The 19,310-nt window shown below is 41.9% G+C and overlaps 1 protein-coding gene across 5 annotated transcripts in view; it reads right to left on the bottom strand.

Annotated features, from left to right (window-relative positions):
* The window catches only part of LOC144679833 (RNA-binding Raly-like protein), a 1,075,847-nt gene that overhangs the window by 764,407 nt on the left and 292,130 nt on the right, over nucleotides 1-19,310 (bottom strand). For all 5 annotated transcript variants that reach the window (XM_078540665.1, XM_078540664.1, XM_078540668.1 and 2 more), the window contains one exon: nucleotides 212-280. The gene's annotated coding sequence lies outside the window, so the exon portion shown is untranslated. The remainder of the gene's footprint in view (nucleotides 1-211; nucleotides 281-19,310) is intronic.

Raw genomic sequence — 19,310 nt, 5'->3', positions numbered from 1 at the left:
CAGTTCTTGCTACATGTAATTTTTGGTACAAAAGCTGCCGAATCAATCAATTCGCCCCAAGTCTGTATCCATTTTTAATAATTCAACGCTTTATCAGATGCTGTAGAATACGGCTAAAAGAAACCTTAATCAAGACAATCAATAAATGATTGCACACATTCCAAATAACAAAGAGGCCAAGATGAACTAGTTGAAGAGATTTTTCACTTACCCGGAGATTGTTGCTAAAGTTCTCTTCAGTCCTAATCCATAGATCTTTACCATGAGGTTAGTCAGGCACCTACAAGATATAGGAGGCTGTGATATCACAAAGAAAAAGGATCACAATATATAAAGGCAGCCATTCCTCATCTTCCTAAGTGGTAACACGGTAAGATTAGTATCACATTTGAAAATTCCAACTTGAATTTATTAAGGAAAAATGTGATCCAGTTGAAGATAACTTAGCAAAGCTGGACAGATTCTAAACCTGGAACAAAATATATAATTAAATTGAACATTCTGAGTCAGGTCTGTATATCAGCAGGAAGTAATAACCCAAAAGTGCAGGTCAGAATTACCTAGATTAGCCTAAGAGAAAGATGAAAGCCAGTGAACTAGAAACAGAAGATGAGATAAAATAACTATGCTGCTGATGTACAACTATAGTGCTCATTCCCTCCTGACATACTCATGCATTATCCAAGATGTATAGAAATAACAGATTTCCAAGGAAAGAAATGGTAAACCAGCAGAGAAGCAAGAAGAATGGAATGTTCATTTTATTTTTTCATTTCAAATGAAAATTCCCTTTTTTAATTCTCTTTGAAGTGTATTTTTTTTAACCACAGGAAACAGCCATGTTCCAAAGGAACTGAAGGTGCTTAAAAAAATCCAACTATCAGCAATGCTGTCAGCTAATCTCAACCTCACCAGAAGCCAAAGGTAATTTATAATGATTTGGAAAAATGCAGACAGAAAACCTTTTTGCCACACAACAGATATCTACCCACAAAGTCTCCAACTACTCTACAATGGAAAACATAATGCCTCCAGCAATCAGATGATCCTCAATCCAGTCAGGTATACGATGACCATTTTCATCATACCCAAATCTCAGTGCCTCCAGGACCCATAAATATAAGGGGCAGTATTTTCCCTTCATCGGGCGGGTGCAGTGGGTGGGCCTGGGAGCAGCTGTGAAATGGACTGCCACTCACGATTGGGCCCCGACCGTGATTTCACACTGGCTGGCTAATTAATGGTCAGCCAGCGTGAAAGGCGCACTGAAACGCTCAGCACTGCTGGGGTGGGGGCGGGATGAGGGTGAGTGCGGAAGTCTGTGCATGCATGGGGGATAGCACGCTGGCAGCTCCCTGAGAGCACAGAGGTGTCTCAGGGAGCTGAAGAATTGGACACTTACCAATAAAGATTTTACAAATGATATAAACATGTCCCCACATGTGACTCAGTCACATGAGGAGGGACGTGTTAAAAACTATGTTGAACATTTTTTTTTTGCTACTGCTGGAAATCTCATCCCGCCTGTGGATGAGGTTTCATAAAAAATCCAAAGGCCCCCTGGTCGATTTGCCCGCTCGCCAACCGTAAATTTGGATGGGCAGCGAGAAATAGCATTCAATTATTTGATTTAGGGCCTTAATAGGCCTCTTAATTGTCGGCGGGCGCGCTGCCGACTCTCGTGCTTGCCCGCCGACTGAAATATTGTGCGAGTGGGCAATGACGTCGGGACGCTTGCCTGACATCATCGCGTGTGATTTTACGCATGATCGGGTCAGGCGCACACCCACCCATGGGCTGTAAAATCCTGCCCAAGGCTTAAACCTTTCAAATTAGGATGTATCACTACCTCATTAATATTCATTGGCAAGGTTACTTTGGGTAAAACCTCCAATATGGGACCCAGAAGTAAAATAACTATGAACATTAAAAAGTACAGTAAATTCATTATAATACTCTTCAATTCCATAATACACCTGGCTTATATCATAGATAAAGGAGGTACATATATGAGGTTGAAACTTTCGGGGATGGGGTGAGGTGCTGGGACAGAATTCAATGGTTCAAAAGAAGTACCCACAAAGGCTCAACACGAATGGCAAAGTAAATCTCCATAATGTTTTTAGCAAAGTTATCTCCAGTGAGTATGTGTGAAAAATAAGGATACAGTAATGGCTCTGTAGTAATTGTAAGTCAAACCATTTCTTACTGTTATTGGGATTATGTGACTGTATAGACCAATCAGCCCTAAGCATGGGGAATCTTAGGGGCGGAGCTTATAAGTTTTGATCCTGGAACAAGCATGTAGTCTCATCTGGCACCTGTAAATAAAGTTCACTGCTTCTGACAAGAAACTTATCCTGAACTCCATGTTTACTACAATTGGCTTTCGAATTTTAAGGGAGGGAAAAAAGTATACTCACCAGCAATGCCTCTCTTTGGCAGAATTGACTCATATGACTCAGCCATTGAGGACTGGGGTTAACATTGAGCGATTAGGTTTCTACTTTGTAGCCAACAAAATAACGATGGAGCAGAAACAGAAAGCAATTCTCCGAAGTGTCTGTGGGAGCAAAACCTATTACCTAATCCATAGCTTGATGGCTCTGAATGTGTCAAATTTCAGATCCTTCACCTAGCTAGTTGACCTTGTGAAAGGACATTTTCAGCCTAAACCCTCAGTGATCATGCAAAAATTTAAGTTTAACTCTCGAGTAAGGACCCCTGGTGAGTCAATCGCAATGTATATCATGAAGTTAAAACAGTTAATGGAGCACTGTGACTTCAGTGATACTTTAAACAACATGCTGCAAGATCGTTTGATTGTGGCATAAATGATGACTCCATTCAGCACCATTCGCTTGCAGAAGTTGAGATAGACCTGAAGAGTGCCATGCAGATCGCGCTAGCAATGGAGAGCGCTGAGAGGGACTCACAGGCTTTGCAGAGTGTGCAACATGGCGCCGTTTTGCAGCTAGGGCGGGAACCTGCCGCCAAGTGTGGCGTGAAGATCAGGGAGGCTACTGCGAAGCAGGACACGGTCCCTACCACTAGGAAAATAAGAAGAAATTCTGGAAGCAGCTCACCAGTAACCCAGAAGTTAAAGTGTTACCATTGTGGGGGGTAATCATGCACCCGGAATCTGTAGATTTAAAGAGGCAGATACCACTACTGCCACAAAAAAGGGCATGTTGTTAAACAGTGCAGGGCTAGATCAAGACAGCCGTTCAGACAGCAGGTCAAGTTAAATGAAGTGCACAATATAGATGAGCCAGAAGTTACTGAGGCTGACGTTTATTCCCTACACAATCTGAAATCCAGGAAAACTGAACCAATCACTGTTACATTTCAAGTAAATGGAAAGCCTCTGGTCATGGAGGTGGACACAAGAGCATTGACCACAGAGGTGGGAGAACACATCTTTAAATATCTCAGAGAAGGTACCCAGCCATTGAGTTTGGAGAAAACTGCTGCTCAGTTAAAAACATGTACAGGAGAAGCAATACAGGTGAAAGGCATCACCTCTGTACCTTTATCATACAGGCAACAGACAGCTCAGCTGTAGTAATTGTAACAGGAGGAGGACCTAGTCTTCTGGGCCAGGATTGGTTGAAGGAAATCAGGCTAAATTGGTCAGAAATTTTTCAGGTCAGGACAAGAAGAAATCCTGAGTTGATGAGGGAATATGATGGTGTCTTTTGGAATGAAATAGAAGAACCAAATGACCTTCACAGGAAGCAAGGATCCCTCGGGTCAGAATTGGTTCCACAGGAGAATCATGAAAAGAAGCCAAATGAATATAATGCCACTCTGAACTGAAGAAACAGTTGGAAGACAAAAACCAACAGTGTTCAATGCTCCAAGAGGAAGCCAAAAGATACAAACAAGAGACGGAAGAACTGAAGAATCAGTTGATGGAGCCAAAAGAGGCATTAGAAGGAAAAGTCATGGAACTTTCAAAATGCAAAATGGGGAACTCAACCCCCGAACTGAACCAGATTTCAGTTAAGATTTCACCAAAGAGAAATATGACCAGCTGTGAAATCAAAATGAAGGACGAGACAAAACCCTGTGGCAAACACAAAAAGAAAAAACAGAAATCAAACCTGAAAAGCTGATATGTATCCAGAACCCTTTCTGCAGCCAAGAAAGGTTACTCACAAATTGAAAAAGAGGGCTCAGGTATCTTATTTGGAGTAAAGTTCCATCAATATTTGCACAGTCGACACTTCACCATAGTGTCAGATCACAAACCATTTTTAGGATTGTTTTGTGAAGATAAGGCAATCCCACCGATAGCCTCTGCTAGAGTTCAAAGATGGGCTTTAATTTTGTCGGCATATGAGTACACTTTTATACACCGTCCAGGTGTGCATACAGCAAATGCAGACGTCCTCAGTTGTCTCCCTTTGCCAGATAGTATTCCACATGTTCCAGTGCCTCAAGAGGCAGTACTTATGTTGAATTTCCTGGGCTCCTCACCAGTCTGCTTGAGACAGATAAAGAATTGGATGAATCAGGATCCAATTTTAGGAAGAGTCTGTGAACAAAGTATTACAAGATGGTCAAATGCACAAATTCCTGAAGAATTAAAGCCATTCTTTGTATGTAGGTCTGAACTGAGTTGTAAAGATGGTATCTTATTCTGGGGAGCAAAAGTGGTTATCCATGTGCAAGGAAGAAAAGCATTATTAGAAGAACTTCATAGTGCGCAACCTGGTATTTTGAAAATGAAGATACTCACATGAAGTTGATGGCCAGGTATAGACAGTGATATAGAAAAAATGGTGAAATACTGCCTCCAGTATCAGCAACAGCAGAAGTTACCTGTTTCAGCTCCACTGCATCCGTGGGAGTGGCCTGGTTGACCCTGGGTTAGGCTACATATAGACTATGTAAGCCCATTTATAGGTACCATGTTTCTTGTGATTATCGATGCACATTCCAAATGGATGGACGTGTTTGAAGTGAGATCACCTACTTTATCTACAACCATTGAAAAACTATGCCAGAGTTTCAGTGTTTATGGTTTACCTTATGTTATTGTGTCAGACAATGGTATTGCTTTCACTAGCAGTGAATTCCAAAGATTTGTGAACCTAAATGGGATTAAACATATCAGAACAGCACTGTATCATCCCTTGTCCATGGGTTAGCAGAAAAAGCAGTACAAATCTTTAAGCCGGCATGAAGAAACTATCATAGGGAACATTAGAAACACACATTTCAAGATTCCTGCTCAGCTATCACACAACTCCTCATGTGACCACTGTGTTAACACCTTCAGAACTGTTAATGAAGCGCCGACTTCGTACAAGATTGAGTCTAATATTCCTAATTTAGAGGGGAGGGCAGAGAGAAACCAGGGTAGTCAGAAAGTGAATCATGACGTTTACAGTAAAGGTCAAAACTTTACTGTGGGAGAGACAGTGTTTGTACGAAATTTTGCAATGGGACTGAGATGGGTCCCTGGTACAATTGTCTCTGAAACACAATTTTTATCTTATCAGGTAGAAGTGGAAAACAGGATTGTTAGAAAACAGGTGGATCATCTCAGAAGTTGAGAAACCCCCCAACAACCAATTAATCCACCCGAAATCAAAGTCGAAACTTCGACCCCTGAGGTGCCAGATCGACAAAGAATAGACATATCTGATGTCTCTGTTGAAATAAACGATTCTGAACTGCCATTGTCTAGGGGTGTCCCTGAAGCTGTAGTTCCTGTTCAAGTCAATCCAATGGAAGAACCTCCAGTTGTACAGTTGTGTCACTCTACTCGAATCCGAAAACCTCCTCAAAGACTAAATTTATAATGGCATGTATATAATTGTGTATAATATGGGTTAAGATGTTTTTGTAAATAAGAGGGTAAAATAAAATTAAAGAGGGAGGAATGTAATGATTGTAAGTTAAACCATTTCTTACTGATATGCAGATCATGTGACTGTATAGACCAATTAGTCCTAAGCGTGGGGAAACTTAGGGGCGGAGCTTTTTAACCTTGGTCTTGAGTTTACTGTTTCTTATAAGAAACCCGTCCTGCACTCCAAATTTCTTACAGGCTCCCTAATAGCTTGTTTCTTTTGGAACAGTGTGATAGATGAGGGTGATGCCTGATACTTGTAGATTAGTCACTGAAGGCAGGAAAATGTCAGAAGTCTAGAGTCTTGCCTGAAGAGAATTGTAATGCTGTTTGTGCTTTTCATCTAAATAGTTTTAATAAACTTGAATGGCTACCTATTAAGCAAAGGGACTTTATTATACCTCACCATGGCCTGTCTTTCCTCTTCATTAGTCAGGTAAATTAGCTGTAAATAGTGTGAGTTTTGAAAAGAAACAGCACGAATTAGGAGCAGGAGTAGGCCACTTGGCCCTCAAACCTGCTCCGCCATTCAATAAGATCATGGCTGATCTGAATGTAACCTCAACCCCCACATTCCTAACTACCCTTGATAACCGTTCACCTTTTTATCAAGAATCTAACTAGCTCTGCCTTAAAAAATATTCAGACTCTGCTTCCACAGTCTTTTGAGGAAGTGTTCCAAAGACTCACTATTGTGAGTGGTGTGAGAATAAACAGAAGCATAAAGTTAACTGACCTGCTTTCTCAGTTTAGTAAATTGGTCTGATACCCTGTCCAATATTATTAACAAACATGTCAGACAAAAAAGAATATGCATTGGATTTTTGTTTCCAGCGGAACAACTGAGCATCAAGCAAAATCCCCATGTGACCCACAAAGCAACTCATTGGTCAAGATCGAACTCTCCAAAAGGTTAGAATGAGGTTTTTATCTCAATTTCCTGAGAAAACCATAATATGTTAGAAAATACTCCCCTTATCTAGGGAAAGATTCCCTTGAGGTGAAAGGAGAAGTACCCTCTCCCACAACAGACAGGTAGATGTTTCGAAGGCCCGGTGAACGGTTTGAATATTGAAGAAACAACCTTTCTGACAAATCATAATTATTTCTGCAGCTGCCACTTAGCCATCCTGTTCACTGGTGGCTGACATTAGCCAATCATTTTAGGCAATTTAGGCATCCTCCCTGGGGTGACCAGACAGCAGCCACCAATCCACTGAAGTCAGGTCATATATAAGATTGTAATAACAATGAATGGACCCAATAGAAAAACACAAACGTCACATGCTGTTCTAAATCCATTTTTTGTTCAGCTGGATAATGGCTTGAATTTTGTATAATAGAAACTATAATTGTCCATGTGTGTAATATAGAAGGCATCTGGAAAAATAATGTCCATCAACCTCTAAAAAGGGCGATATAATTGCTTGACTCTCAGATGATCATGTTGCTACAGGGCCATTTACCCATGTTTTTTTCTAATTATAAGAAAACATAGCACATACCGATTTCAATGCGAAAGGCAAATAACCAAGATGTAACCCTTCACCAAATCCATGATCCCTCAGGGAGAGATTACAAAGATATACAAACACAAAATAAATTATGCTTTGGCCTTCTGTGAACTTTTAGAGAAAAGCTATTTAATTTTAGAATAAATTGACTTTTAAATCCTGATGAAATGAAGAAAAATGTTGCAAAATGTTTTGTCTCCTTGTTTGAGTGCTGGCAACATATCTGGATAAATCTTATAAAATCGCAAGAATACAAGGATTTAATGAATTGTCAGGGAACTTGTAGTCCAGGGTGAAAAATATTTTATAATAACGAGGTAGACTAGCATTCTCCCAAGATTTGGAAAGATATTTATTAGCTCCATCTATCAAGTGACAAGAATGCTTCTCTTCTACAAGGGAAATCTGATTAAGAGGTGCCTAACTGTTTATATAGTCTTTTGGCTGCAGAGTGGGAGACAATACGTAATGAAATAGGGGTCATGGAAAAAGGTAATTTTCACTTTTTCAACAATAAAGTACCTCTTACGAATAGTCGCTTTGTGGAACATACAGCAATGTCCACTTTTGAGCTAATCCCAAATTTATCAGGGGGAATTTTATGGTCCCTGCTGGCGTTTTTGCAGGCGGACGGGTACATAAAACTCACCCATTCCTGAACTGTCCCCCATATTATGGCAGGTAGATGAGGTATCAGATAGCCCGCCAGCCCTTAGGCCTATTGAGGCTCTTAACTGGCCAATTAATGGATGGCCAGTTAAAGGTCTCATTCTGCCTCCACCACAATAATATGTGCAGCTGGGGAAGGTGGAATGCAGGAGGGCAGCCCTCCGGTTTTGCAACTTGGGCTATATAAGCTGGAATTAAAGGGGCAGGTACCTCCTTTGGGGGTTCCTTGTGCCCATCGGGGACACCTACCCGCTAAAATCATGCCTACCACCCCACCAATCCCCAAAACCTGACCTCCCCCACCCCTTATGGTCCCCAATCCCCCATTCCCCCTCACTGAAACCCTGGACTTAGCTGCAAGTTCAGTCTCCGTGGATCTGGGCACTCCTTTGTAGTCCCAGCAATGGCCACTACTGCGTTTTGGCACTGCTGGGACTTGGCCGGCAGCTCTCTCAGGCCTTTCCATGAGGGGCAGAAGCCCCACACTCACCTTGTTAAGGCCGCTTCCCTGGGTATTATTGCTGCAGGGCAGCCTTTTCAAAGTCGGTGACCTACTGACTGACTTCTATCAGGCTCAGGGCGGGAAATACAACCTCCTGTAAAATTCACCCCAACCTATCGATAAAATGAGAGTCTAAAACTGCACATAACACTTTAACTATGGCCCAATAGTGTGTTGTATAAATTCATTATTACTTCCATGGCCCTATTTACCCAATAGTCACTTGCCTTTTTAAGGCTTTACTTACCTGTTACTAGCAATTTCAGGGAATTATGGATTTGAAATCTTAGGACAATCTATTAATCCACATCTTTCAGCATCCTTCCAGAGTATATGCTCTTATACTTTATCTTCCCTCTTAAAATGTGTTGCTGTTTGCTGGACCCTTTACTTTTGTGTCATTAGCAGAACAACATGATTATTCTCCCAATGCTCAAGACCACATCATCTATATATAATGAAACCAGAAGTCAGCGCCAGCTCCTTGAGTACAGCACTGCTGACATTTTTCCAGTACAAGTAATGCTCATTAACCCTAATCCTTAGCTTCCTGTCCAGCAGCTAACTTTCTATCCCTGCTATTGTATTTCCTTTTATACCATTGGTATGTTGAATTTTTTGCCTATTGATTTCATATCTTACTGAGCCCGAAATTTGAAAGTGTCAAACTTGCTGGCAAAGAAAGACAGACTGGAACCTCCATTCATGCAAATAGAAGGCACAGACTGCTCTCCAAGCCAACCCCAAAAACCCAAATAAAGGGATCGGATCATTTGCATCACAATCTTGGACAGCCTCATCTTCAACTGTGCTTGATCCATTTTCCTGGAGGCAAAATGGTGCTGTTCCAAGAGCAAAAGTGAGGCCTAGCTCAGAAAAACACTGGAAAAATCTGCTACAATTTTTCTTCTGCTCCTAAGGGAGCTAGAGAGCCTTTTGTTTCAGATAATAAATCTCTTCCAGGTCAATTGCTGGCACGCCAAAGGCATGGAGTCTTAGTAAGGCCCATGCCAGCTAGCAAGGTAGCATGAGAACTCATCCAGAAATAATGGGGAAGGGGTGGCAAAAGATTTTCTGCAACTCAAACAGTCTACCAAATTTTCATCATCATGGACCTGAAATTTTTGGCACATTGCTTCAAACAAACTGTGAAGAGCAAGGAACACTAAGCTCTTTAACCTTAGTGCACTACCATATACTAAAAAATCAAATTTCCAACAGGAACATCCAAAGAAACCTGACTGAACTATCTCATCCTTACAATTAGAGGGCACTTATTAGCCTCCTATTAGCACTTCATTAGTTTGTCTTTTGCTAATTAAGATCAAGTCCACTGTTCTTGCTGTTTCTAATCAGAAGTAATTAAGGACACATTTTCCTTAATCATGAAAAATACTTAAATCATGTGCTCCCTCACCCTTCCTAATAGTCTTGGGATAAATGAAGTCTGTTCAAACTGTGCAGCATGCATCTTGGCGGATGTACCTCAGATTCCTTTTTGCTCCGGAATATTAGTGCCCTGTGAATGGAACACTTGCACGTTTTAGGCCTTCAGTGTCAAAATTAAACTGTCCTAGGTAATTGCAGAGCTAAACTCTCCTGACAACAGAAAAATTGCTCAACTGCACCAATATGATATTTAGGGCAGTTTTGAGCTGCAGGTGCTTTTCTGCTGGAAAATACATTGAAAATTCTTTGCAACAAGCTGGCAAAGGAAACTTTAATCCCAGTAGTCTGTGTTAGATTTGAAGGCAGGTCCTACAGGTAATGTCTAACCTGCAGCACTGCCTCGTTATCCTCTGCTCTTTTACTATTTACTACACTTATGTTTCAATGTAATACAGCAAGATAAATTAAACATTGTAGGATACACATTCCAAATATCTGGTGATGTAACACTTTTTCTCTAACTGCATTATTTATTGCTGCTTTGTGCTGTGGTACTGTTTCAAGTAATCTTCCATTATAAATTCTTATTCTGGTACTGTCTTCAAGGCATCAGTTTCTCTCTTAAGTTTATATCTTTTCAGGCCGATGTACATTACTTTTCATTTATCAACACTGAATGCTATTGGACATTTATTGAGTGATGGGAACATTTTCTTCAGATCCCTTTGAATAGGTTCTACTTTCACTACAGATAATTTTATATAATTTTAGCAGCAAAATTGATCCATAATCCCTTCTAGGTCATTGATGACAATTATGCATTACTAACCGGTAAGGATTGTGAGATGGTATTCATTGCACAATGCTCTAATCACTATGTGTTATTTTGTTATGCAGCCAAAATTCAATACATTGTTATTTTGTGCTTTAATACACAGGCCAAAATTTCACAGCCCTACCTGTGCACTCCCACCATAAATCAAATGGGAGCATAGCAGAAAACAACCAGCACCCACTAAAGCAGAGTCTTGACATTCTCTGCTAGTTTGCACCCCAAAAATGGCCCCCAGAGTCCAAGGGGTGTGAACAGAAATGGGAGAAAACAGCTATTTGGCCAGGAATTCCTTCACTGCCAGCCCGGTATAAATGTGACAGGCTGGTATTCTGAATAACAGTAGGTTGCCAATATTTGGAAGTGAAACCCAAGTGGGGGGTCCAAGTCTTGGCTCTGGCTTAAATTGCAGAATGTCTGCAGAATTGAGCACAAGATTTACAGCCAATGGCCACACATAATCTTTATGATATAGTATTGGTTTCTAACCCTGACATATTTTGCATCCTCTCCCTTTGCAGGGCACCCAAGATGCCCACCTGGTGACATAGGAACACATCGGGTTTACATATGCCAGGTGGCTTCCCCCTACCCTGCAAAACTTTAGCTGGATCATTACTAGTGGTCACCAATGGAGACATTTATCCATGCATCACGGATGACAGATTTCTGAGGTTATATTTGATAAGCAAATATATATTGCTCTCCACCTAAATTCAAGAAACCCAATACATTTGTGATACACAATCTCAATTTCCTAATCAATATCATTATCATCCAACCTGAACATATTATCAAGAACAGTGCTAAAATATTCCATGCCCTCTTTTGGAGATTTTTGTTTACTATTGGGATAGGGCATTCACTTCACAATCCAGAGAATGCCTTGTTGTTAAACTGATAAATTGGACTTTACCTGGTTACAATAGTCCTCTGCCAACAGAGGACTAACATCAGCCTAGCAATGAACAATCAAGGGAGCTGCATGATTACGATAGTGTAGGTGAATGTACTACAAGATCCATCTGCAAAAAGGCAATTGCTGTACAAATGCACAAAGCAAACCATACTACTCACCGCACATATCTTAGAAAAGAGTTGTTCAATCGGATCACGTTAAAAGATGAAAATCACTTAAGCTGTGCTTACCAATATTGTATACATTTAATTTGATCTTTGTTGTTCTTCTCCAAAGGATACTCCAATTATAAAATGCTTAGTCTTCTAGATTAACTAAAATACATTCACCAGCCAGCATCAATCATATCCAAACTGATGATTAGGCTGCAAAACAGCAAAGGATAAAAATTGGGACTGTGGTAGGCATTTAACCAAAAACAACATTCCTGACTGATGTACATTTTGATAAAAGAGAAGGACTAGACAGGGTTTAGATGCTGTTGGAGTATGTCAGAATTAATTGCTGCTTTGTTTAAGTACAGCCCTGAGCCCCAATTTTCAACCTACTGTAATTTTGAATACTACACCTGCAACAATTAAACCTTTTTGTGTGCAGCATGTGAAGCCATAAGGGAAATAGAATCTTGTAGCAAAATGTCATATAAAAATAAAAAGGCTGGGGAAAAAAATGTAATTGCTGAGGCAATGCTCAATAGTCAGCAAATGGCTCCCTGATGGTTGAATATTCCTGCATATAATGTTCTGTTTTTGCAGAAGCTATGTATGCAGAGAGATTAAAAATTGCAAGTACTTTAGGTTAAAAGCAGGCAGCAAATGCATATTTTGGCAAACATCACAGTACATATAATATGGAATAGTTAAGGTCATCTTGCTCCTCCTTCAAGGTGAAGATGACCACGTTCATCATCTGGAGTGTTTGGTAGGGTTCCAGTGAGTACATAGGTGAGTGCTAAGTTCAAACTGCGCCTGGAAGGCTCTGCTGCAAATCAGAGGGAATACCACAGACGATTGAGTTTTGAATGAGTTGCTGGCTCAGGATTTCCTCTCCTTGCGGTTTCACTCTAATTCTGATATGTGCTTGCTTTCGAAGGAGGTTGTACTATTTTTTATTTGTTGTGCCAGGTGCAGAGATCCTGGGTGAGTTTCTTCCAGGACTCAAAATCAATATGAAAACTCCTAAGCAGATCCTTCAGAGTGTCTTTGTAGGACTTCCTTTGACTGCCATGAGAGTGCACCCAAGACTCAAGCTCTCCATAGAAGATGAGCTTTGGTACATACGAACATATGAACAAGGAGCAGGAGTAGGCCATTCAGCCCCTCGAGTCTGCTCCGCCATTTAATAAAATCATGGCTGATCTGATAGTAACCTGAAATCTGCATCCCACGTACCGCGGATAACCCATTGTTTACCAATAATCTATCCACCTCTGCCTTAAAAATATTCAAAGACCCCGCTTCCACTACCTTTTGAGGAAGAGAGTTCCAAAGACTCACGACCCTCTGAGTGAAAAAATTTCGTCTCATCTCTGTCTTAAATGGGCGATCCCTTATTTTTAAACAGTGACTTCTAGTTCTAGCTATTCCCACAAGACGAAACATCCTCTCCAAATCCACCTTGTCAAGGCTCCTCAGGATCTTACATGTTTCAATCAAGTCGCCTCTTACTCTTTTAAACTCCAGCGGATACAAGCCTAGACTGTCCAACCTTTCCTCATAAGACAACCCACCCATTCCACGTATTAGTCTGGTAAACCTTCTCTGAACTGATTCCAACACATTTACATCCTTTCTTAAATAAGGTGACCAATACTATACACAGTACTCCAATGTGGTATCACCAATGCCCTGTACAACTGAAGCATAACCTCCCTACTTTTGTATTCAGTTCCCCTCACAATAAATGATAATATTCTATTAGTTTTCCTAATTACTTGCTGTACTTGCATACTAGCATTTTGTGATTCATGCACTAGGACATATAGATCCCTCTGCACCTCAGAGCTCTGCAAAGTCTCAGCTTTAGATAATATGCTTCCCTTTTACTCTTCCTGCCAAAATGGACAATTTCACATTTTCTTACATTAAACTCCATCTGCCAGATCTTTGCCCACTAACTTAACCTATCTATATCTGTTTGTAACCTCCTTATGTCCTATTCACAACTTACTTTCCTACCTATCTTTGTCTTATCAGCAAATCTGGCAACCATCCTTTCAATCCCTTCATCCAAATCATTTGTATAAATTGTAAAAAGCTGAGGTCCCAACACTGATCCCTGTGGAACACCACTCGTTACATATTGCCAACCTGAAAAAGTCCCATTTACACCTACTCTCTGCTTCCTGTTAGCCAGCCAATCTTCTATCCATGCCAATATGTTACCCCCATACCATGGGCTTTTATTTTCCGTAACCTTTTATGTGATACTTTATCAAATGCCACCCTGAAATCTAAGTACAGTACATCTACTGGTTCCTCTTTATCCACAGCACATGTTACTTCCTCAAAGAACTCCAATAAGCTGGTTAAAAATGATTTATTTTACACAAAACCATGTTAACTCTGCCTGATGACCTTGAGCTTATCCAAATGCCCTGCTATATCCTCTTTAATAATAGCTTCTAACATTTTCCCTATGACAGATATTAAATTAACTGGCCTGTAATTTCCCACTTTCTGTCTCCCTCCCTTTTTGAATAATGGAATTACATTTGCGATCTTCCAATCCAATGGGACGTTCCCCGAATCTAGGGAGTTTTGGAAAATTAAAACCAATGCAGCAACTATCTCACTAGACACTTCTTTTAAGACCCTAGGATGAAGTTCATCAGGACCTGGGCTCTTGTCAGCTTCAACAATTTACTCAGTACCACTTCTCTGGTGACTGTAATTTTCTTGACTTCCTTATCCACTTCCATTTTCTGGTTTATAGCTGCTTCTGGGATGTTACTTTATCCTCGATAGTGAAAATTGATACAAATACCTGTTCAATTCATCTGCCAGCTCCTTGTTTTCCATTATCAATTCTCCAAACTCATTTTCTATCGGACCAACACTCACCTTTGTTAACTCTTTTATTGTTAAAATATTTATAAAAACTCTTACTATCTGTTTTTATATTTCAGGAAAGCTTTCTCTCATTCTCCAATTTTTCCCTCCTTCTTAGTCTTTTAGTCATTCTTTGCTGTTCCATGTAATCTGTCCAATCTTCTGGCCTCCCACATATCTTTGCACAATTATATGCTTTTTCTTTAAATTTTATACTATACTTAACCTTTCTAGTCAACCATAGATGGTGTGTCCATCCCTTGGACTTTTTCTTACTTGTTGGAATGTATCCATTCTGTGCATTCTGAAATATCCCCTTAAATATTAGCCACTGCATCTCTTTTGACCTATCCCTTAACCTAATTTGCGAATTAACTTTCGCCAGCTCAGCTTTCATGCCGTCATAATACCCCTTATTTAAGTTTAAAAACTTAGTATCAGGCCCACTCCTCTCACCCTCAAACTGAATGTAAAATTCAATCATATTATGCTTGCTCCTACCTAGGGCCAGTTCCACTATGAGATCATTAATTACTCTGATCTCATTGCACAGTGCCAGGTCTAGTATAGCCTGCTCTCTGGTTGGCTCCAGAACATGCTGTACCAAGAAAATATACCAAAAACACTAAATGTACTCCTCGTCTAGGGTAGCTTTGCCCACCTGACTTTTCCAGTGAGCATCAGGCATTCTGGCCACATGGCCAGCCCAACTCAGTTGTGACTGTCTCAGTATAGCGTGGATCCTTGGCATGCCAGCTCTGGTGTGCAACTCAATGTCTAGTATTTTGTCCTGCCATCTGATTTTCAGAAGCTTCCAAAGGCAGCTTATTTGAAAGTGGTTGAGCATCTTGGCTTAACGCAGGTATACACTCCAAGTCTTTCATGCATAAGGCAGAGTGGGCAGGACTTGTAAGGTAAATAAAATGAGGAGGGCAAGAGAGCAAATAATTAAGGGGCAGCACTAGGCATACCTAAAAATGAGGTGCCAAACTGGTGAAACTACAATAGAGGAGTACACGCATGTGAAACTGCAGAAGCAGCATGCGATAGATAGACAAAGCAAAGTGACCCTGCAACCAACAGATCAGATCAAGCTCTACAGTCCTGCCACATCAAGTCGTGAATGGTGGTTGATGAGTAAACAACTAGGTAGGGGAGGAAGTTACACAAACATCAAAGATGGAGGAGCCCCAGCAAGTCAGTGTCAAAACAAGGCTGAGGCAATTGAAACTTCTTCAGTTAGAAATGCCAAGTGGATAATCCCTCTCAGCCTCCTTCTGAGGTCCTCAGTTGCATAGGTACCAAACTTCAGCCAATTCGGTTCACTTCATGCGATGTGAAGAAACGGCTGATAGCACTGCATTTACCAAAGGCTAAGAATCCTGCCAAATCCCCATTGTAGTACAGAAGACTTGTGCTCCAGAAATAGCTGCTCTCCTAGGCAAATTTTTCCAGTACAGCTACAACACAGGCATCTATCTGATAATGTGGAAAATGTATGTCCTATCCACAAAAGCACAACAAATCAATCCGACCAATTACCAGCTCATCAGTCTATTCTCAATCGATAGCCAAGTGGTGAAAGGTGTCATCAATAGTGCTATAAAGTGGCACTTATTCATCAATAACCTGCTCATGACACTTAGTTTGACTTCCGCCAGGGCCTCTCAGCTTCTTCCCTCATTACAACCTTGGTCCAAACATTGACAAAATGGCTAAATTTCAGAGGTCAGGTGAGAGTAACTGCCATTGATATCAAGGTAGCCTTTGACCAAGTGTGGTGTCAAGGAGACCCAATAAAACTAAAGTCAATGGTTATTAGAGGGCAAACTTCCACTGGTTGCAGTCATACTTAGCACAAAGGAAGATTGTTGCAGTTGTTAGAGACTAATCATTTCAGCCCCAGAACATTGCTGCAGGAGTTCCTCAGAGTGGTGTCCTAGGCCCACACATCTTCAGCTACTTCATCAGTGACCTCTTCTCCATCATAAGATCATGAGTCAGGATGTTTGATAATTGCACAGCATTCAGTACTATTTGCAACTCCTCAGATACTGAAGAAGACTGTGCCTGCATCCAGTGAGACCTGGGCAACATTCAAGGTTGGATTGATAAGTGGCAAGTAACATTCACACCACACAAGTGGCAATGACCATCTCCAACAAGACAGAATGTGACTGTCTCCCCTTGATGTTCAATACCATTGCTGAATAACTCACTATCAAAACCTTCGGGATTACCATTGACCAGAAAGTTTAGTGCACCAGCCAAATAAATAGTATGGCTACAAAATCAGGTCAGAGGCTGGGAATTCTGGAGCTAGTAACTCACCTCCTGACTTCCCAAAGCCTGTCCATCAGCTGTAAAATGTAAGTCAGAAGTATAGGGGAATACTCTCCACTTGTTTTGATGAATGCAGCTCTCAAGAAGCTAGGAGCTGCCAGGACAAAGTGGCCCATTTGAAAGGCACCCCATCTGCCACCTTAAACATTCACTCTCTCCACCACCATTGACATAGTGTGTACCATATACAAGATACGCTGCAGCAATTCGCCAAGCCTCCTTCAACAGCACCTACCAAACCCATGACCTTTACCACCTACAAGGGCAAGGGCAGCTGACACATGGGCACACTGCCACTTGCAAGATCTTTCCAAGTCACACACATCCTGATCTGGAACTATATCACCGTTCCTTCAGTATTGCTGAAAAATGTAGAACTCTGTTCCTAACAGCACTGTAGGTGTACCTACACCATATGCACTGCAGCGATTCAAGAAGGCGACTCAGCACCACCTTCTCAAGAGTAATTGGGGATGAGTAACAAATTCTGGTGTTGCACCATGATGTTCACAACCCTTGAATAAATAAAACAAATACTATTGCCAGGATATTGATAATTTATAAATTATGGAGCTAGTTGTGGGTAAGTTGGGAGCATTCCTGCCTCTGAGTCAGAAGGGTGTGGTTTTTAAGTTCTACTCCAGAGACCTGAGCATAAGATCTGGGCTGACACTTCAGTGCATGACCGAAGGAACACAAAATCAGAGGTGCCATCTTTCAGTTGAGACCTTAAACTGAGGCCCTGTGTGCCTTCGCAGATTGACACGAAAGGTCCCATGGCATTATTTTCAAGAACAGGGGAATTTTCTTTTATTTATTGGCCTATATTTATCTCGCAAACAACATTGCTAAAAAATAAATGTGGCAGGATTTCCCGGTCATCGGGCGGGTGCAGTGTACAGGCCCGGGAGCGGCCACGAAACAGTCCACCACCCGCATGGGGGCCCTGACCGCGATTTCACATAGGGGAGCCCACACTGAAAGCTCCTTGAAGCTGCCTCAGGGAGCTGAAGAATTGTACAATCAAAAAGAAAGATTTTTAAAATGTTAAAATGTCCTGACTTAGAGCTCTATAATAATAGCAGAAACATAGGGCAGAATTTTACTCTGGGCGGGCGGGCAGGCGCGTGCATGACCCACTCGAGCGTTAAATGAAGCGTGTTGACATCGGCCGAGCGTGCTGACATCAACGCGCATTCTCGCGATATTTCACCGAGCAGGCATGCGATGGAGACGGAGATGTGGCCAGTTAAGGTCTTGAGACACCAATGGTCTTTGGCTTTACGAAGCCCGTGCGATTTTTAGGCCATCGCACGGGCAGGCGGGCAGGCTACAATTTGCAAAACCTCATCCACGGGTGGGATAAGAGAGGTCAGTTGCCTTGTCAAAGCGATTAGTGAGGAGTGCAGGATATCACTTGCTGCTGGTTGCTTCTGTGAACAGGACAGCTTCATCCCGCTTCAGAGCTGCATTCAGATGTTTCAGAGGCTTCAGCTCAGGACTCAACTGTTGTTTTCCGGGCCCCCGGAGGATTCACACTGCATGGGGCCTTCCAGATATCAGACAGCCTTTCCTTACCCTGGTAATGGGGATTGTGGTCTCCACTGGAGGCACCTCCTCTGAGGAGGAAGAGAGGGGCAGAAGGGAGGAGACGCCAAGTGTCCCTATTCAGCTTTCAGGGGAGCGACTTGTGGGAGGAGAGGTGCATGCACAAGAGGCGCAGGGCCTGCAGGTAGTCCAAGGTGGAAAGGGCTGCAGAAGACTCCAATATCCTGCTGCCAGGGTTTACAGGTGGCGATGCAGCTACCTCAACGTGTCTGAGGTGCAATGCCAAAGGAGGCTCCGCCCCTCAAGGGGGACAGTGACCTCCAACTGTCAGAGGATCAGCCCTGAGATCAGCTCCGTCTGTGTTGGTGGACACCCCATGCCAGTGGCATTGAAGGTCCACGGTGGCCCTCAACTCCTATGCCCCTGATTCTTTCCAGAGGTTAGTGGGAGATCTTTGTGGAGTCTCCCAGTCAGCTGCCCATAGTTGCGTCAAACTGGTGACAGACGCTCTGTTCAGGCGTGCATTGACTTTCATTCATTACCGTACAGACAAGGCCAGCCAGGCTGAGCGAGCCAGAGACTTCGCAGTGATTGCTGGGTTCCCCCATGTTCAGGGTGCAATAGACTGCACACATGTGGCCTTCAAGGCACCAGTGGGTGAGTGGGGTGCCTTCGTCAAAA

Source organism: Cetorhinus maximus, chromosome 4 (assembly GCF_964194155.1).
Source record: "Cetorhinus maximus chromosome 4, sCetMax3.hap1.1, whole genome shotgun sequence".
NCBI lineage: Eukaryota > Metazoa > Chordata > Chondrichthyes > Lamniformes > Cetorhinidae > Cetorhinus > Cetorhinus maximus.
This window is presented reverse-complemented; position numbering and strand designations above follow the sequence as displayed.